Source organism: Nomascus leucogenys, chromosome 22a (assembly GCF_006542625.1).
Source record: "Nomascus leucogenys isolate Asia chromosome 22a, Asia_NLE_v1, whole genome shotgun sequence".
Taxonomy (NCBI): Eukaryota; Metazoa; Chordata; class Mammalia; order Primates; family Hylobatidae; genus Nomascus; species Nomascus leucogenys.
This window is the reverse complement of record NC_044402.1, coordinates 26,435,299-26,457,412: the sequence shown is the minus strand read 5'-3', so window position 1 is coordinate 26,457,412 and position 22,114 is coordinate 26,435,299. Positions and strand designations below refer to the sequence as shown.

The 22,114-nt window shown below is 37.6% G+C and overlaps 1 protein-coding gene and 1 long non-coding RNA gene across 31 annotated transcripts in view; both read left to right on the top strand.

Annotated features, from left to right (window-relative positions):
• Positions 1-22,114, top strand: part of NRXN3 (neurexin 3) — a 1,697,203-nt gene that overhangs the window by 955,212 nt on the left and 719,877 nt on the right. The window lies entirely within an intron of this gene.
• LOC115832530 lies at positions 1,767-19,306 on the top strand. The gene is made up of 3 exons (XR_004028054.1): positions 1,767-1,796; positions 12,537-12,540; positions 17,871-19,306. It is a non-coding gene; the product is annotated as an uncharacterized LOC115832530 (long non-coding RNA).

The window sequence follows — 22,114 nt, the reverse complement described above, 5'->3', positions numbered from 1 at the left end:
CACTTGTTCCCCTGAACTTAAAATAAAAGTTAAAAAAATTAGAAATGAAAGGCAACATGGCTAATAAGATATGTAAATTAAAAATTTCCTACTCTTCTTTCATTTGTCACTATGTTTTGTTTGTAGGTAGATTCAAAGAATACCATACTTGTAATAGACAATTATTTGTATAGTGTTACATTATTTTAATTTACTCAGCTCTGTTGCAATGGGAAAAAATTTCAGGAAAAACAATAACTATCAATAATAAATATAAAAGCATGCATTTTCATGACAAAAAAAACTGGAGAGAGTTAAGACACATTGTAAGTTCCAAGAAGGCTGGAAGAACACACATAAGAAACTACAAAGAGCTTCTGGGAGATGGCTCGTGTGAACTGATGGTATGGGTCAACCTTCAAATTGAACTGTCCTCTACAGGTCCTTTCTAGATGCATTCGTTTATCATCTCAAATGATGTGCAGTAATAATGCTGCTTGCAGAATGAACTGAATTCTCATCGACCAACTAGGATGTGAGTTCCATGAGGACACCACTGTCACTTTTGTCTTTTTATTCACTGCTTTGTTCCAAAAGCTTAGAATGGTGCATAGCATGTAGTAGGAACTTAATAAATACTTGCTAAATGGATGGATGCATTTGGCATTTGATGTTTTGATGACAAGTAATATGGTCTATAGTTTAGTTAATAGGATTGCCTTAAGGTCAACTTCCTGGTTTAGATCATTGTTCTATGGTTGTGTAAATGTTAACATGAGGAAAAGATGAATAAAGGGTCCTGGGAATTCACTATTTTTGCGACTCTTCTATCAATAAGAAATTATTATTATTTTATTTATTTATTTATTTTTTGAGACGGAGCGTCACTCAGTTGCCCAGGCTGGAGTGCAGTGGCGCGATCTTGGCTCACTGCAAGCTCCGCCTCCCAGGTTCATGCCATTCTTCTGCCTCAGCCTCCCAAGTTGCTGGGACTACAGGCACCTGCCACCACACCGGGCTAATTTTTTGTATTTTTAGTAAAGATGGGGTTTCACCGTGTTAGCCAGGATAGTCTTGATCTCCTGACCTCGTGATCTGCCCGCCTCGGCTTCCCAAAGTGCTGGGATTACAGGCGTGAGCCACTGTGCCCAGCCAGAAATTATTTTTTTAAAAGTTTTTCAGGAAATTGAGAATGGAGAAGGGAAAAAGGAGTAAGGACCTGAAAGGCTGAGGACCATTGACTCTGGAATAGTGCAGGAAGACAAGGTATGGGCAAGAAAGAGCTGATGTGAGTGCTGGCAGTTTGCCTCTGGAAGGCCAAATAGCATTTGACTACTACTCAATCTTTTTGGAAAATCTTGAATTAAAATCTCAAATACTCACTGTCCACTGTGAAATTTCAATTTCATCAGTATTCTTTTACCTGTGCTGCTTTTATCTACCTGCTGATGGCTGCTAGTGCTAGCTGCACAAAGCCCTGAGTTCTAGACCTTCTCTCCCTGCTTTAAGTTTATTAACAAGGGCTGGGCGCAGTGGCTCATGCCTGTAATCCCAGCAATTTGGGAGGCCGAGGCAGGCAGATCACCTGAGGTCAGGAGTTCAAGATCAGCCTGGTCAACATGGTGAAACCCCATCTCTACTAAAAATACAAAAATTAGCCAGGTGTGGTGGTGCATGCTGGTAGTCCCAGCTAATCGGGAGACTGAGCCAGGAGAATCACTTAAACCTGGGAGGTGGACATTGCAGTGAGCTGAGATCACACCATGGCACTCCAGCCTGGGTGATAGAGACTCCATCTCAAAAAAAAAAAAAAAAAAGTTTATTAGCAAGTATTAATGTATCAGAACTTAACGGGGCAATTTCTAGTATTATTGTGAGACTAAAAAAAAATTGGGAAAAAAGGAAAGCTTTAAAGAGAAAAAAATTGGTAGCCATCAGAATCATTTTGTGAAAGGAACAAATACTAATAAGTTAATCTATTGTTCTCAACAACCTGTTATCCATAATAGGAAAGGAATCCAGTATGTGCATGACTAAGTTAACTACTCAAAACTTTCAAAACCAGAAGCCAAAAGAAGTTATAGTTTATTTTAAGCAATATGCATAAAACCTAATATAGTCCTCTTCTGAGTAATCATTTAATTATGGTATTTTATCATTTTATTTTTAAAAAATATGCTGAGTACATAAACATTACTAAAATATCAACACATTCTTTCTTCCTACACAGAACTATTAATCTTAAATGTTCCAAGAGAAGATGTTTAAAAAGTAACCCTTTGCAGAACTAGCCCTTCTTTCTGGAGCTGTAGACCTCTCTTCTTCCCAGCCCCTTCCTCTTCTTTTCTTTTATCTTACTCGTCACCTTGCAGTCATGAGTATTCCAGCATGTAGGAGTGGACTGCTGAGAGAAGGGAAGAAGGATGCATTTTGCATTCACTTGTACATCAGCCTTGAAGCCTGGCTGGCGGCAATATTGTGGACAATAGATCTTTCAAACAAATAGACCCTCGTCTGTTCCTTCCTTCTGTAATTGTTGGCAGAATTCTTTGTTATGTGTCTGGTTTCTTGAAACTTTGAATGAATAAACTAGGACACGGGATTAATGTAAAGAACTGGCATCTTTGTTGACTTATTCAACAGACTGTGTGTACATAGAAAAGAGAAATAAGCACTTTCACAAGTGTTGTCTGCACGTGCCTGGGATTTTACAGTTTAAACAATGTGAAGCGCAGTACCTTGAAAAAAGCCAGGCTAGTCCCTGGACTCTGTAGTTTACTTTCGAAATAAAAAATATCCTATTGACCATAAGTGAATGAACAATTTACCTGTTAGCATATGGACCAAATATAGGCCAAGATATGTAGTGGTAGAGTTACAAGTAAATTTTTTGATGTGAAGTGTCATAGAATTTACAGCCAAACTAAGTGAGTACCTCTTTGTAGCAGGGTAATGATGAAAAAGATTAGGCAAAGTTTAAAGTTGAGATGCAATTTTCCCACCTGGAGAGAACGGACATTGTTACCTAAAATTCACATGGTACAATGGAGTGATACATGAGTTGTTCACAGTAGACCAAGCTTCCTCAACCTTAGCTCTGTTGACATTTTCAAATAACGACTTGCTGTAAGGGACTGTTCTGCACGTTGTAGGATGTTTAGCACCATTCCTATCTTATGCCTGCTAGATACCAGCAGCACTCCCCTTCCAATTGTGCAAATAAAAAAAGTCTCCAGACATTGCCAAATGTCTTCTGGAAGTCAAAAAAGCATTCCTGGTTGAGAATCATTGCACTAATCCAAGGAATGGATCATATTGACCAGAAGAAAGTTGTATATTATTTTAAAAAATTATCCAAATCCAGAAGAAGTATACAGGGGCAGTCTGACTTGGGGACCTTTTGAGTGTCTCCACCATGGGAGCAAAGGCTAAGTAAAGCAGTGGCCCATTGCTCAGTCCAACAATACTCCTCCATCAATTATCCCCTCTTGACTTTTTGTGTCTTTAGTCTCTTAATCGGCCTTGACTTCTTTTCCTTGACCTTTAAATTGTCTCCTTTATCCTAAAGCAAATCAAAATTACTCCTGATAATACAAAGGTATAAAATTACTATGATGTCTTCACATCACTACTAACTTATTTGAAAAGTAGTCTTCATTCTCTACCTCTACTTCCTCACTGTCTACTTTCTGGAGTACATCCCAGTTTGTTTTTTTACCCCTATGTCACTAATTAAAGTGGCCGCCCAAATGCGACAATCCAACATCTCAATAATCACATTAACTGAACTTTGTGTATACTTATCTTTGACTCCCATGTAACTTCTGATACTCTTAATCAGTGCTTCTCAAACTTTTTTTGTGCATCAGGATCACTAGTGAGTTATTAATAGTTAAAATACAGATTTCTGAAATCAACACCCAGAGTTCCTAATTCCATCGGGCTAGGATGTAGACTGAGGATTTGCATTTCTAACGAGTTCCCAGATACTGTCCATGCTGCTAGTCTGGGGGATCACAATTCAAGAGCCATGCCTTGATTATTCTCTTCTTGAGTGCTTCAGTTGACTTTTACAGCACTATAGTTTCCAGATCTTGACTCTCATTGACATTTTTCATCACATTTTCTGGTTTCTTCTACCCTTTTTCTCCAAAACAGGGCAATGTTGCCCCTCAGAGAACATTGTTCAATGTCTAGAGATGTGTTTAGTTATCACAAATAACTAAAAGGAGGGGAGGAAGGAAGAGAAGAGGATCCACTGCTACTGTGTCTAGTGGGTAGAGGCCAGGGTTGCTGCTAAACATCCTACAGGGCACGGGATAGTATTATTCACAGGACAAAGTATTATTCATCTCCATATGTGAATACTGCCAAGATTGAGAAACACTGCTCTGGATGCAGGCATTCTCTCCAAGGAGATTTTTTTTTTTTTTTTTTTTTTTTTTTTTATGAGACAGGGTCTTGCTCTGTCACCTAGGCTAGAGTGCAGTAGCACAATCGTAGCTCACTGCAGCCTCCAGCAATCAAGACCTGTTGATATTTTAGTCGTGTTTATGTACTCAGCATATTTTTAAAAAATAAAATGATAAAATACCATAATGAAATAACTACTCAAAAGTGGACTACTATATTAGATTTTGTGGATATTACTTAAACTATAACTTCTTTAGGCTTCTGGTTTTGAAAGTTTTGAGTAGTTAACTTAGTCGTACACATACTGGATTCCTTTCCTATTACGGATAACAGGTTGTTGAGAACAACCTGGTCAATATTTTGGAGAGATGAGGTCTTGCTATGTTGCTCAGGCTGGTATCAAACTCCTGGGCTCAAGCGATGCTTCCACCTCAGCCTCCTAAAGTGCTGAGATTACAGGTGTGAGCCATGGCACCCAGCAAAGAATGCCCTTTTTATCTTCTCTTCAGTCTATACCTGTCTCTTGTCAACCTCAGACACGCCCAGCACTTCAACTCTCAGGTCTCTGGAAATCACTTCCAGAGGTATTATCTTTAAATATGACGTCACTCCTGGGTCTGGCCTGAATTTGCAACTGCCTGATAAATATAAGCTTAATGAGCCACCAGCATCTTAAGTTTAAGATACCCAAACTAGGCCGGGCGCGGTGGCTCACGCCTGTAATCCCAGCACTTTGGGAGGCCAAGGAGGGCGGATCACCTGAGTTTGGGATTTTGAGAGCAGCCTGACCAACATGGAGAAACCCCGTCTCTATTAAAAATACAAAATTAGCAGGACATGGTGGCACATGCCTGTAATCCCAGCTACTTGGGAGGCTGAGGCAGGAGAATCGCCTGAATCTGGGAGGCGGAGGCTGCGGTCAGCCGAGATCGTGACATTGCGCTCCAGCCTGGGCAGGAAGACCGAAACTCCGTCTCCAAAAATAAAAAATAAAAAAATAAGGCCAAACTAAACCTATCCTTCCAGTAAGAGAATCCTTTATTGCCAGTAGTGGTAATTATTTGATAAGGTGTGTCTCTACCCCCTTTTGACCTTCATAACTTGTAAAAATGGTACAAGATGATTCTTTTAAGAAAGTATAAAATCACATGTATGGTTCAGAAATACCACTCTGGCAGGAATTTGAGGAGGTGACAGATATTCAAGAAAATTGAAAGAGAAACTTTCCATTCCATGTGAGATTATCTAACTTTTGATTGACCAGGGAGAAATGTGTCTTTTTATTCCAAATGAAAGTAAATGTATCTGTCTGCCTAGAAGGAAAATACTAATCTGATGCTTTATGCTTCAGAGAAAGAAAGCATATGAGTATATGATCTTCTCACAAATATGATCAGTCTTTTCATTAGATTTGTTTTACCATGATGTATTTTGTTCCTCAATAGAATGCCGTGTATATGATTGTTACTGGTACTCATAGTAAATCTAATAATATCCACCATTTTTGGAGCACTTACTAAGTGTCGGAACAAGTGCTTTGCATGCCGTGTTATGTATACTAAGCCTATGGAGTAGATTTTATTATTGTACCCATTATGCACCCATGGAAGCTAAAGACTAGAGAGAATGAGGGATACATGTAAGGTCACCTAGATCACAAATGATATAATTAGGATTTGAAGACAGGCTGTCTGACACCTAAGCTGATACTTCTAAAGACTATTCCAATAGCACAAAATTTAATTGCTGTGGGGACATGGTTCTCAGAACCTGGTCTTCTTGAATCACTAGACCGATCCTCCTCAGAATTTAAGACCTGGGTGGAAAGGGAAAGACCATCCAGCTCACCCCATGTGCCTCTCAGGAATGGTGGGGGTTGTCCTCCATTACTGAAAGAAGCAGTACAGCTGGCTAATGGATGGAGACACAGGGGAGAGATTTTCTTTGTGGGAGTTCATTACAGAGGCATCTGCAGACCTCTAACTCTCTCCTGCATGCCCTTTCTCTTTCATAGCTTCCATCTCTAAGCTGTAATGGATGCAAAATTACTGCAGCATTTTGTTCTGCCAGGCTGACCCCATTACGCATACACCACAGTCATAAAGCTCTGGCTTAGTTACTGTTTGCATGTTCAAGACTCCTATGAGGCAGGGAGGTGTGAGGTTTGGCTACATTTTCAAACAGAGTGGATGCCTTCTTCATTTTAAAAACAAGGAAGCCAGCCTCCTTTCAGAGTGAATATCATTTTGATTACTGCTGGACTAATCCATACTTATTTAGCCCTTAATGATGATGTTTCTCTGGTGTGTGAAGGGTCTTTAAATAAATGTTAGGGCAGTGATGCCAGGAAGGCATCATTTCACATGCATTAGTTACAGAAGTTTGGGAGACTTCATTTCCATCCCAACATCCCATTGTCTTGCTAATATTTTGTTAAGACATAGCAAAAGATATAGCAGGGTCGTTAGATAATGGTTAATAAAATATAAGAGTTTGGAAAGGTAGTGATTCTCAAACGTTATTCTCAGTCTTCCTTCTTCTCCATGCCTTGTCAAAGATTTCTGCAACTTTCATGTCACCACATCTGGTGATAATGCTTATCAGAGAAAGTGAGCAAACTGGTTTTGGTAATAATTGACATACCTTTATCTACTAGGAGATTCTGATTTTAATTCATTCAGTAAAAAAATATTCTGTTTGTTCAGTGCACATTTCTAAACACTTGAGACATATTCGAGGATAAGACACACATGGTCCTTGTCCTACAGCTTACATTCTGGTAATATCTGTCAGAAAGCAGTCACATGATTATGAAAAGGTTACCCAAGTTTCTGTATATTCTATAGTTTATCCTATATCTTCTTCCACTATTTCACACATTTCATAAAAGATCTCAACATATAAATATTGTTTTTAGCCTGTGATATTTTCTACATGGAGGGAAGGACTCAGATGGAAATAAGGTATCACAGAAGGGTACAGAGTGCCTTTTCTTTTAAAGTAATTGCAAAAATAGGAGTCATATTGGTTTTCAGAACATGTTGATATTTCATTATTTAGCTGATAAAAAGAACCACGGATATATGGACATGTTCTGGATCCTAGATACTTAATAGAAATGATCACTAGCTGTCCCTAAAGGAATTTTATTATACTTCCTAAAATTATGGACTATCTCTTCTGAGGTATGCCCCCCAAAATGTCAGTAGCAATAAATTTGTAAGAACATTTTTAAGGCTGCACAGACAGGTGTGATAGGTAGAAGTCATGGTGAGTGGGAATGAGGAAGGGCTAGCAGCAAACAAGAAAAAGAAAAGAAAGAAAAGAAAAAAAAGCATTTTCAGTCTTGGGCAGCACTTCTGTCTCTTCCAGCATTTGTCAGAATCCAGTTATTAACCTGTCAGCCTCAGACAGATTGAAGGAGACACCACCTTTCAAGGTGAGGCCTTAAGAAAAGAAAAATAAGAAACAGTCATTGTTGGGGTTGAGAGAGACATGATCCCACGAAGGCCTGGGCTGTGCTTGGAGAGGAAATGATACTAAAGCCTGAGTGTGTGCCTAGGGGGCAAGAGATTAGGTTTAGGGGCGTAGGGATATGGAAGTAGTGACAGCAGTGAATAAGGAAAGCTATCTGTTTGAATTTGCTTGTGCAAAGAGGCAGAACCATTTCAAAAATACAGGGTGCAGATTTTAGTGAAAGAAGTTAGAGCTGACCCCTGCTCGGACTGTGGCATTTCAGTAGAGGAATGGTGAATCCCTTCCCAGTGGGGAACGCACATCATCCACATACATGAGGGAAAAGAAACAAAAGGAATGACTCTTTTTATCAACAAAAGCGTGCCCTTATCTATGGTTGTGGTGTCATTTTCTTTTAGCAAACATGGATAGTTTTTAGCCTTAGTTTGCTCACAAAAGCTCCAGCAAAAAACAAGGGACATCAAATATTTCTGGATTTCCATGTTCTGGGCATATAGTAGGCCTGTGCCTTCTGAAACTTCCTGTATTGAATGGAGCCACATGATCATTTGCAATCAATGAGCTGCGAAGGGGAATGGCATGTGTTCCTTACAGGCCAAGCATTTAAGTGTTGATGTGAGAGTCTTCAGAGCACTTTTTTTTTTTTTTTTTTTTTTGCCTTTGTCATGGTGCCATGGCTACCGGCAATTTTCAGACAGTGGCCATTGCATCAACCTCAACCCTGAAGTGAGGAACCGTGGCAACATGCAGGCGAGCCTCAAGCCCACCCACAGTAGACAAACATATACCTTTACTGTTATAAACCATTTTGGACTTGTTACTGCAGCATAATCTGGCTGTTATAATGGACACATTTGGTTAGATACAAGTGTAGGAAGTTTTATTTTCCTTGATGAATAGTGGGAAAGTGTGTATATAGTATTGTAAACCTTTTTCAGCAACCCAAATTACCACCCCTATGTGCCCAAAGTCCTATCTCTGGGCTGCAGTATCCTCAAAGACATTTTGTTTGTTTTATTTTAGTCCTGTAAGAATTAAGGTCAACTTTTTTAAAAAGTGCAGTGCTAAGAGAGACACAACGAAATTCAGACAATTTATTAGTGGATTCTTCTGTATCTGAGGGGCCTTTTTGCATGTAGGTGCAGTCATTACCATCTGTAAGGTGTCTAAAGCTCAATTTATTTAAATCGTATATCTAAAGACCAAAACTTTTAAAACCCAAATTTTGTTATTTAAAACTTTATAAAAGATGATAAATTCCTCTTCAAAATTTAAACTTCAACTCCAAATTTAGTATGGGTGATTTTTCATAACATTTCAAATACCTTTTAAAATACATACCTTTTACCCTTAAATCTATAGTAAATTATGAGTCTGGTTCATTTTATCATTACATCTCTATGTGGTTTTGTATTTTCTGAGGATTATATTAGGTCAATACCAATGAATCTATTAAATAGTTGTTGCTTCTCTAATATGAATCAAATCTAAGCTGCTGATCAGGCTGAGGTTTTTTTTTTTCATCATTAAATTTATTTATTGTGTCAAGACATAATTGCCTTTCCCAAAAAGTCTAAATATTTTCCTATAATTTGCTGTCTCTCCACAAGTAATATATTTTTAAGTCATACTTGGTGAGATTATATGATCCTTGTTCATTATTAAATATTGCCTTTTATTTAACACTATTAAAAAGATATATTCTTATAAATAGCTTATTGAAAGTCAGGAACCATCTGGAAGTTTCATCTCCCAAAAGATGAGATGAATCCAAATAGTTCTTTCTCTTTTTAGCATGTCAAACTAATGTGTCATCCTAGAATGCATCGTTGAGCCCCATTTCACTAGGTTATTAGGTGTGAAGCCCAGATCTAGACCAAGCCTGTCTGATCTTGATAAGCCTTTTTCTTTTTTTCATTTTTTCTAATACTGTTGATGTATTTCCTGTTATTTTTATTTACTGTTTTCTACTTATCCAATAGTAACATGGCCATGCCTATACTTTATTACTTTGTAAACAAGTATCTAAGTAACAGCTAAACTAAAACATACATGTTCATATATTTTAGCATTCCCCTAATCATTGAAATCAATAACAATTCAATATACTCTTATATTCGTATTTATTTTATATTACCACTATGTTTTATATCATAATATTCTGTATGTTAACTTTTCTGAGCATCACTATGAATCTTTCACAAACTTAGCTTGTTTTAATCAACAGTAAAAATGAAGAGTGATTTTGTTGTTAGCAATCTTATTTAGTGTTCAAATTATTATCAAATGACCAGCCAGATCTCCTTTAAATGGGCTCCTTGTTCTTTCAGCACTTTATTTGATATTTGCAGCCACATACTTGTATTTTGCAATAAAAAAATTTTAGGTTATTTGCAATTATTTTCTTCCCCAAAGCAGAAAATCAACAAAATTCCAGAGAACATTCTGCAAATGAGTGTTGATTGTGGCCATGGTGCACCTGCACTTTAAGTAATAACAAAGCTGAAAGATATATTTCTTTTAGAGGTCATGAGTTCACACTGAATCTTTTCCATGAGAAGGGCATAACTTTTGGTAATTTCTTGTAAGCTCATTGCCACTATGTAAACCAGCTTATGATTTTTATCTAGATGGTCATTATACTATAAATATCAGTGAATATTCATAATAGAAGCTGATAGAAAAATCAAACCATAGAGAAGCAGGGAGAGTGTGAGAATATATTCACCATGTATACATACATGCCCCTAAACAAAAGCCTGAAAGTATCTACTCTAAAATTGATTTATCCTCCTCACTATCCTTTTTAAATTTTTTATATTATTCACCTTTTCTTCTTTGAACGTATTTTTGTAATGAGAATGCAAAGATGTTGATTTTTTAAAAATAACTAAATAAACACTTCCAGCAGCAAATAACACTGTGTGTTGTTCAACACACACAGTTGCATACACAGCATATTAATAAAATCTTGCATACACAGCATATTAATAAAATCTCAAAAATTGGTTACTCTTTACAAGTAGGAGATATTTTGCTTTTTGGGTCCATACTTTCCCTTTAGAATGAGGAGGATTCTAAGTAATATTATTGTATCATATTTCTACTTCATTGTATTGCTCTCTAGGGGGGAAATTAACAGCAGAAGACTTGTCACTTGAGTTCTATTCATGACCTCTCTACTCTGAGCATTACGGATGGAATGCAGCAAAGAGGAGATACAATTCTAGGGGAATATGGGCCCATAGATCTTTCAAAACAAAGAAGAAAAGCTTTCTCACAATTGCTGTAGCAAATAATGCTTTCCACTGCTTTAGAGTCATCACTGTAAGAACATTTGATCCAGAAGTGAAGAATAGGACTATATTCCAAGTGGCTTTTCAAGGCAACTGAGAGCAACTGCTCCCTAGAATCCTTCAGCCACATTGATATGTGTGTCATAAAATTGTGAGATCATGATCCCATTGATGTGATATGAATCAAGAAAGCAATATGCTCTTTGCTCTTATAAATGATAGCTGCATGAGGGCTTACCTATAAGTGAGGAATGAAATTAGAATTTTGGAAAGAACTTTCTAGCTACATGAATACCTTGCAGCCTCTCTTTTCAACAGTCTCAACATTTTTACTGTCATGTGATTTCTTCTATACCTCCATTTATATCCAATTTAAATTTCACTCTAAACATTTTCATTTTTTATTTTTTCTTAGACAATTCTCTTTTGATTATCTAGTTTTATAAAATGGCACGTGAATTTATCACTTGGAGACAAAGAAGCAATACCCTATATGCTGTGTGTGAACTGAGCGATATGTTCAGTGACTATTAACTAACAGACTTTACAAGAACTCATGAGATTGGTCAATGATCATGAAGTGCATCTGTAATTCATGTAGCTAATGTGGACTGAAGAACTAAGAGCAAAACATGTACTTCCTGCAAATACCCACAGTTAATGTAGCATAGAAACAGAAATTTAAGCTCTGTTGTTAGAAGGCTGTAGTTATTAACCAAACCATAGTAACTATAATTCATGCATATTAGAACCACGTAAAATGCAGACTACCTTTGTGTATATGTATATTTAGTTTTTTTTTTTGTTTTTTTTTTTACTTTGTAGCTTCAGTACACCATGCCGCAAACTTTGTGCCTTATAATGCCTTGGCTGAATATCTTCTCAGAGGATGATTATTCACTTTTACCTTTGTTTGCCAACTTATTCCACTGCGGCTCCTTTTGTCTTGCAATGCATTCTGTGTACTGGTGAAGAAGTTTTGACCATGAATAGCTGACAAATATGTGCAGGTGGTCATGCACAGAAGCAGAAAGAAAATTCCTCCGTGGTTGTTAACGTGAAGGTTTTCCAGGGGCTTGGGGCACTGGTTAAGGAAACAGATTAATGAGTAGCAAACAGGGATTGATGGGAGTCCTCTGACATTTTGAGGATATCCCTACACATCACTGCAGCCTGAGGGAAGCTTGGCTGAAAGAAACTGGCCAGAGGCATGTTCTGACTCTGGCTGACTTGGAAAGAATGGCAGGGCTATTAACAATGTACACATAGTGGGAGAATTTCCTCCCAGTGGAACGATGCTTTAATGGTCCCATATAATGCTAATGCCATTAGCATTCTCATTTCCAGATACTACAAGGGATACATAAGTAGAAGAGTTAGGGATCGTTTTCTGAAAAGACATTCTAATATTATTCGGATATTAAATAAAAATAAATACCTCTGTTAAGATATTCAGATCCAGTATTAGTGTAAGTAGGTACAGTAGAAAGAGGCCTTAACTTGGAATATGTAGTAATTAGGTTTAACTCACAGCCCTGCCAATTATTAGCTGTGTTTGCCCATTCATTTATTCATATATTTGTACACATTCTTTTATTTTCTTACAAATCTTTACCAAGTGCCTATTACATGCCAGATCGCACACCAGGCTTTATGCAATCAGGGTCAAATCACTTCACCTCTTCAAGTTTCTCACCTGTAAAATTCGGAGACTTTTTTGAAATATATTTTTTAAAAAATACACACTTGATTCAAAAGGCAGCTTTATAATTTGAAAACCTCTATTTTACTCCTGTTTTTCTTTGGAGGCCAAAAGTGACTCTAACATAATTTCATGGAGGTAATGAAAATATAATCTTTGTGATTAACTTCAGAATTGAGAGAGTAAAAAGTATTTTTCAATTCATCTTCAGCTTATGCCATCACCTCAGCAAGAACAATGAGTGTGCAACAATTCAGTGTTTTGTAGGATGCTAATCAGAGGGTAGACTCCTCGTGGAAAAAGCCCGAGCCTCTGGTTCACTCCTCTCTATTCAGATGGAGCTACAGTAAAACGATTTTGTATGGCTCTGTGTGTGTGCGTGCGTGCATGTGTGCGCGCACGCACGCACACACACAAGCCTGGGAAAGAAGATCCCCCCACTCTGTCCATTATTCAACTCAATGTTTACTGTCAAGATGAGTTTTCCAATTTCCATTGTTTCCTCTAAATTGAGTCTCTCACATAGAGTTTAGAGCTGGTATGTCTGCTAGGAAATAGCTATATAATAAAACAGCCATATAATAGCACTATAATTCATCCAATTATTCATTCCTTCCCTGAAAAATAGGACCTAAAATGCATCAGTGTGTGTAGGTTTCAATTAAATTCAGAGGACAGTTATTGAGTGACTACTGCATGCAAGCTGGCTGGACTGAGACTATTGAGATGGATAAGAAACTGTCCCCTCAAGGAGCTTAAAAATCTAGAGGAGAGAGAGGTGTATAAAATATATAATTGAAAATGTTTGCTGTAATTTCTAAGAGAACACACCTGGGGATGTGAAAATGGCCAGAAGGGAGGATTTAGCTCTATCTTGGAGGCTGGGATATAAGGCAGGGAAAGCATTTCAGTGGAGATTATGCTTAAAGTGGGAGTACTGTATACATGAATAAGCAGAGCAGGCCAGGTAAGCAAAGTTGTGGATGGGGAAAGATGCATTCCAGCCAGCCAAAATGTTTTGCCTCATTGGAAGATTGTTTTTCTCACCCTTAGCACCCTCTGCTTATTCCTCTCTTTGTTTTTAACCATTTCTAAGTTGTATCTTAAGTCTCTAATCAATGTAATGGGATGGCTGTATCCCTCCCCACTCTATCCCATATCACACCACTGAATGAGCAACAAATCCTGGCTTCTGAAAAATGTAGTACCTGATGCTAATCAAAACTTCTACTTACAGCTCTAATGTAGGTCTGGGGGCTTTTCCGTGTTACTTGAAACTAGTATTGATTGTGTCAGCTCTCAGTATAATGCCCCAAGAGTCATCCTTGCTGCTTTAGCTGAGGAACAAAAGGTAAAATCAAGCTAAATGAAATGAGGTAAATGTAGGATCAGAAAAACCAGGAGTCTTCATTGCCTGCTCTCAGGCATCATCAAAACAAAAAGCTCTCTGGCTGGCAAGGTCAGTGAGGGAGACAAGAGAGGATAGGAATCCTTGGAGACAATATGTTGCCCTGCTAAAAGCAGGTCATGGTCCTTAATGTAAACCACGTCATTTGCTTACAGTCTTTATTATTTAATCTCTGACAGACGGAAATTGGTTGAGAACACGCAATGGTACAGAGTCTTCTGTGTGTGCTTGCATGCCAGTGAGATCTACTGGGAGAATTAACCTCTACTCTCCCAGCACAATCGGTGGTCATTTTGAGTGACCATATCATTTATCTCCAAACCAGGACACCTTGGAGAACACAAGAGGATACTGTTAAATAAACGTGCGTGTATAATAGACACACAGTGGGACTTCCCCAGGCAAACAGGGACTCTTAGGGGATGTATGATCACCTTAACATGTTTTCTGTCTGGAGGGAAATTTCCAAGGAGAAATACAAATAATACCCGAAACATGACTCTAGAGGTAGGCTAGGGTATTAATCAATGTATAAGTTTATAAGTTTATAAACATGTGAAAACTTCAATTTTCAGCAATGATTCTCTAAATTTTTTGCTGAGACAGATAAAATAGCTGTTTTTTTCTCACACAGAGTACATTCTCGTAGGAATATCTGAATTACATGCAGTTCCTAGAAAGCAAGCTGTAATTACATTATTCGAGAAAACACTGCAGTTCAGGCTAATGTTTTTGTATATTTGTTTTGTACATTTTGTATATGTTTTTGTAATGTGTTTATACATATGTATAAAGATAACTTTACATTTGATGATCAGTATTTACATTATTTAAGTACTTAAACTATTACGAATACACTACTTGGCACACACTTTCCCCAGATCTTCATCTGGCTCTCTCTTTTCATCTTCTAGATCTCAACTCAACATCTCCTTCTTAGGCCATTTCTGACCACTATAACTGACCCCTGTCATTTTCTATCACATTGTCCTTTTGCCATTTTCTTAGTACTTACTAGTGTATAAAATTATCTTCTATATTTACCTATGAGCTTTCCTCACTAGAATGAAAGAAATTACGGACAATAGTTCCACCTACCTTGTTCAGTAGTACACCTCCAGCACTTTGAAACCTGTAGGGATGCAATAGGTACTCAACAGATAGTTGTTCATTGGATGGACTGATGGGAAATAGGCCATCTTGTCTTTATTGAACAACTTTTGCAGGAATCATTCTCCTGCCTTCATGATTTTTGTGCATAGGTAAGCACCTGCTTAGACAACTCCAGTTCCTGCTCTCACACTTCACCACTAGATTGTTGCAATGCAGCCTTAAATAGCCCTCGAATATGGACTCAACCACATCTTGCAACAAGATTGTCATCAACACCCCTTTCACTGTGCTTGGCCTCTATATAATTTACTCTTAGCCTTCTCCTGAATTAACCTTAGCCCAGTAGCATCTTGTGCCGATGTCAATCTTCTGGTTGACCAAGTGAACATATTTTTTCATTTCCTCTTTTTTTGCTCATCTTTTTCATCTCTTGCTGATGATTGTCAACTGCAACGACACCGCGCTCTTATACACTGCATGATGTACACTTACTCAGAATTTTTCTTATTGCCAAATAAATTATTTCATATGCTTATGCAACTTTTATTAAAATCATGTTTTATACTTTGTTTTCATTATTAACAGAACTGTTTTTTCAGTTATCTTACTCATTGCTTTTGCACTGATTGGACATCACAGCATTCAAAATGTTCATAAAGTACCTTAAAAATTGAACACAGAGGCCTCTGTGGTTAGTGTGACTGAAAAACTTAACTGAATTTTTAAGTCAGTCTAATTTTAATTAACTTAAACTTAACTTTAAAAATTGATATTCAGTTCAGTCACTGGAAAACATAGGTATGTGTGAAACTACTCGGATATATGAATTACTTTTTCAATTGTAAGTTTTGTGAAATGTATATACAGATAAAATATTTCTAATAAAAACTTAGTGTCAGAATTGAGATGTGCTGTAAGTATAAAATACACATCAAATTTTGAAGACTTTGTATGGGAAATAGGATGTAAAATAGCACATTTACAATTTTAAATTTTGATCACATTTTAAAATAATATTTTGAATATATTGGGTTAAGTAAAATATATTATTAAAGTTAATTATACCTATTTCTCCTTTTTTGGGGCGGCTACTAGAAAATTTAAAATTATATATTTGCTTTGCATTATATTCCTCTTGGACTGTGTTGGCCTAGATCGTTCATTGGCTTAGGCCACATAATGCAAATTTACATTAACTTTATTTGGTCTTCATTATTTTAATAATAAAAGCAAAACAAAACAAGAAACCACCAGGTGCTAATAGTCACAGGCTGAGTTCCTAGGAACAGACTCTCAGATGGAGTTTAGCATGCCACATAATTTTTAAGGAGTTCCCTGGGGAAGGAAGTAGGATTGAGCAGAGAGAAGTTGAACTGTGATGCAGGCCCAACAATGGGCTCAGCTAACTCCACGAGGAGCTCTGACACTAACATGACCTTTCAGTTTGTCCTGAGTCGGGCCAAGATGGCCAAGTCTTTCTACCCCATCATCAACAAGTCATTGAATGTGGGTCACTCTGGGAAGAGCATGATCTTAGACAAGGTGGTGCTCTGTGTCTGAGGCCAACCCTGAAGGGGCTGGCAGCTGAAGGCTGTCTATGGACAGCACTCCTTGCAGCTCAGGTCAGGCAGTAAGTCCTTAGTTGCAGGGTGAGCTGGGCAGCACATTACAATGTCTACTATACTAACATTTTTTGTTAAAGATTTCTCATGAAGATATTGATGATTGTCTTTTTCAGTTTTTAATCAGATGCATTGGCTAATACCAGTTCGTAGCTCAAGCTATCTGTCTTCTTAGGCCATGGTGTGAACTGTGTATTTCCCTTTTTTCCTTTGTCTCTGGCTTAGCTCCTTTCATTACCTTCATGGCCCCTCTAGAAGTTTATGTTAGGTTTTTAAGGCCAGACCAGACTGACTTGAGCCCAGCCGTAACTGGGGACCAGATTCAAGGCTCTCTCTTGGTGGCAGGCGACATTAGTCAGACTTTCTTCTTATCTATGAAAGTTCATAAGTAAGTGAGCTTTTGTGTTTTTCTGCTTAACTCTCATTACTACCTGTTATCTCCTTGAAGACAAGGGATATGTATAGGTACATATATGTGTATAGATTGTGTATGTGTTTGAGTATATATGTATGCTTAAAGCGTTGTTCAAAGATTGGTTTATATTAGAAACTAAACAAATACAGCCCAGCAAGGTGGCTCACCCCTGTAATCCCAGCACTTTGGGAGGCTGAGGCGGGTGGATCACGAGGTCAGGAGATTGAGACTATCCTGGCTAACACGGTGAAATCCTGTCTCTGCTAAAAATACAAAAAAAAAATTAGGCAGGCGTGGTGGTGGGTGCCTGTAGTCCCAGCTACTCGGGAGGCTGAGGCAGGAGAATGGCGTGAACCCGGGAGGCGGAGCTTGCAGTGAGCAGAGATCGCGCCACTGCACTCCAGCCTGGGCAACAGAGCAAGACTCCATCTCAAAAAAAAAAAAGAAAAAAGAAAAGAAAAAAGAAACTAAACAAATACATTATTTACTAAAGGAGTAAATAAGTGTGACAACCAGTGGTGTCCTTATTCTGTATCACCATCTTCAAAGAATGCTTGTGTGCCTTCAAATTTATGACATTTTCCTCTCACCTCTTAGTGGTGAAGAAACTGAAATATTGACCCCATCCCCCAAAATTAATAAGTTAAGTGTAAGTGGTACCTGTGGTCCATTTGAAAGGGAATATCTGAATGGAATGGGAGGACAGGCACCTATTCTCAGCAGGCAGAAAGGGTACTTGTCAACAGGTAATATGGGAAAGCTAAGAAATATTAAGACTTTATTTTTCCCTATAGTCTGCCTTTCTGTGTTCCCAATTCTTTACACTGCTATGTAATTTTATGGAATATGATTCTCAATTAGGAAACTTGAACAAAGACAAAAAAATGGTAAGAGACTGTCTTCTAAATATATCCTTAGTTCTTCAGGCAGCAATTTAATTTCACTTAAAAGAAAGAACAAAGGCATGTCAATGTTTTGGAATGAGGCTAGCCGAGGACTTTCACTGGCACTCTTTTTAGAACTAGACCATTGGGGAAGTTGCAATGTTACATAATGCTATGCTTCTCATTGCCATAGAGAAGCAGCAGCTGCTTTGAGACTTTAGAAAATCAGCAGTGACTTGAACTCGGTGTTGCTTGTGTCCAGAAAATTCCAGGCACTTTGTCAATTTTTTTTCTTCATTTTCAAATTATCCTTTTGAGGAAAATACAAAGGAGTAATCCCATTATCTCTATTTTAGAGATAATTAAGCTGAATTTCAAGAGGTTTGTTGTCTTGCTTCAAGTTGTCCATTAGCAGAATGGAGAAAAAAATCTTGCTTTCTGTCTTTCCCAGACTGATTCTCTATTGTAGCTTCTCTTTGGCTGTTGATACAATATCAAATATTTTGTATGTACATGAAAAATTTGAAATTTCATCTATTTCACTAGTTTACCGAATCCCTGCCTTTCACTGCTGACCAAGGTTAGAACTAATATAAAACAATTTCCTTTAGAATTCTTAGTGAATATTTTTTGCCACTCAGGCTAAAACACCACTGATAATTTTTACTCTGTCTTGTATATGTATAAATAACAGAATAGAAAGGAATATGGGAGGTACATGATATGGAATGAGACACATCTTGACTAAAATATTTTAGTTTAGAGCAAATTTGCTCTGATCATGGTTATTCAAAGGATCTGTTTATTTGTATGTGGCATGATGGTGTGTGTAACCTCATAAACAAATGCAGAGCCTGGGAATAAGAAAGATGACTTATGGTCTCACCTCCAAGGTTTTGACTCTGACAAAGTCCTAGAACCTCCCCCTTTCATAGTTTCTCTCTCTCTCATATATATATATATATATATATATATATATATATATATATATATAGGTATATATGTATATATATGTATATATGTATATATATGTATATATGTATATATAAATATTTATAAATATATATATTTCACAATAATTACTTGAATAAATCCTAGTTACCTCTTCTAAAGAGTTTCGAAAAATAAACACATATACATGAAGAAAGATGGCACAATAGAAATGAACAGTGGTCTTACTCTCCCTGTTCTCTATGGGCTTGCTAAGCAATACCCCAAGGTAACTTTCAAGCTGACTTTGATGTGAATGCCCAGGTTCACGTATAAGAGTAACATAGACCACTAAGAGGGGTTTCTTGACAATCCACAGTATCTCTCTCCCCCTTACAAGATAGCTTTTTAACATCAAGAGGACAGTTGTTGACTCTAATTTGAATTATTAAACCAAATAAGTGGCTGTTAAATTCAAGGAGCAAAGATCTGAATAATAATTAGTTATCATTTGCAGAGATAATTCAAATGATAGCTAATTATTGGGCAGGCACTCTACATAAATTATTTCCTTTCTTTCCTATGAGGTGGGTACTTTATGAGGAAAGAGAGAGGTTCAGAGAAGGCATGTCAGTTTTCCAAGACCACACAGCTCATTGTTGACTGAGCCTTGACATGAAACTACAGGTATGTTTAAAACCAGTGCTATTTCTAGTGTAGTATCCTGCTTCCTTGTAATGATCCAACACTTTTCTTCTTTTACTTAATCAGGTAGTATCTGATTGACTTTGTCTTCCATTTCCTCCAAGGGTAAACTCACCAACTGCTGTCCAGAGTTAAATTTATAGTCACAAAGCAAGAGAAAAGTCTTTGTTTCTAAGCCAATGGGCTGGGTTTCCAGAGGCATAAATCCTAGGAATTAGTAATATCCCATATAAAATCACTGAAGGATGGTGCCTATGGTTGTGTCAGTGGCCTCTATGATACTCCCTAAAGGTGTAATTTATCCCACAGTCCCCAGACACATTCGTTCATGTTCTTTGAAACAGAGCACACTTGCCTTTCCCAGAAATTTTTCAACCAAACAGGACTAGGACATAGATCAAGGTCTGTCAGCCTATGCCCAAAGTGTCCTCTGCAGACTTTGTTGCTACTAAACTAGAAATAATCTATAGTTTCTCCTGTTTCCTTTTCCGCTAATGACCAACTTTTATATACACTCAAAATGAATAAGTGATGCGGTTTGTTCTTCTCCTCTACTTCTCTGCTTCCTAAAGTAATTTCCAAGTTAGAAGAGGAAATCCATTAGGAGAAGCTGAATGGATTAAAAGATAATAGGATTTGGAGAACAGGACCCAGTGAATCACAAATAAATTCATTACATTCACAGCTGACAATTGCTGAGTCCCGGCCTGCTCCTCTCACAATGGGGCCAAGGTCTGTGCAGCATGCTGGTGTGCCTGGTGAAAGGAGAAAATGAGCTTCATAAATACAAACTTTAGAGTCAATCGTATGTTCCCCAGGGACTGCCAGTACTTTACTTAGCAAGAACAGAAAAGGAATTCTTAAGGATATAAAGGCAAAAACGAACACTGTAAAACACAAACCACAACAATGGAAAACTCTAGAGCCTTGCTTCCAAAGCTTAGTCATCCATACTTTTCTGAAATGCCAGGAATTGGAATATGGAAAAGAGCTCAGAAAACTACAGGAGGCATCCATGGAACAACCACAGAATTCTCATTCTGGAAAGCTTTGGCAGGGCTGTGTTCTCATCATTTCACCTTAATCACCTTTTACCCTTAGGGGCCATTTGAGGACCATGAAATTCCAAGAATGGGTAGAAAATACTCCCCCAACCAAGTAAGAAATAAGATTCTTTTGTTTCTATATGTCCTGGATTCTGCATGCTGCCTGCTTGGAGAGGAGAGCCTTACACTGGAGTTTGCAGGCATTTGCTGCTGTCTCAATAGGTAGATCTTCAATTAGGTCCCAGCTTCGTGCCATCTGTTATTTCTAAAGTATTTTGGCCTTCAGCTGGAGGAAGGTGACAGGAGAGGGTTCTGTTCCTGCAGAAAATTTGCTTGTCATCAGAGTAACTGTGTACTGTTGAAACAGCTACTGCCTACATTTCACTGCCTCTTGAAAGCTAGCATTTTGGTGTGAATCAATTATGAAAAGTGATGCACACTGCCCCAACACGCACACCGCCCCAACACGCACACATACACATACACCCCGCCTAAAAACCTGAGACATAACACAATGTCTAGAATTGTGGGCAATCATGCAGAGCACTTCAAACAATATTAAAATCCAGCCACTTGTAAAGAGTGAGTAACAAAATAAGTTTAGGGTTATATAAATTGGGTCTAATAAAATAATTCAGATTCCTATGGTACATTACAGTTTTATAGTAGTGACTTTATTTTCTCTTGTTCTTCTACAAATGCCTTTTTGAATATTTATTCGTTACCCATTTCCTAGATAAAGATAGTAAGGCTTAGACCTTTTACCAGGATATCATAGCTTAAAAAATGGCAGAGTTATTTAATTCATATTTAAAATCATATTTTTTCTTTTGCATTTTTCTACTTCCTGGCATATGTTTTTTTCTCTGATATTAGGGTATAGGACAGGACAAGGGATAATTAAAGTCCCTCCAAAGATTAGGTCAGACAGGGACCATAAAAGCTTTTCCATTAGGAAGCTGGCTTTGGCATTTCATTGTCATTGGAGAAGGCCCATCTGTACCTATGGCATGTGTTATGCTAGGAAAATACCTCCTGAATCCTTTTGCAGAACGCAATTAGATAGCATTTCTCAGAAAGAAAATGCTTTGCTAAGCAAATACTTTGAAAAAAACAATAAATAA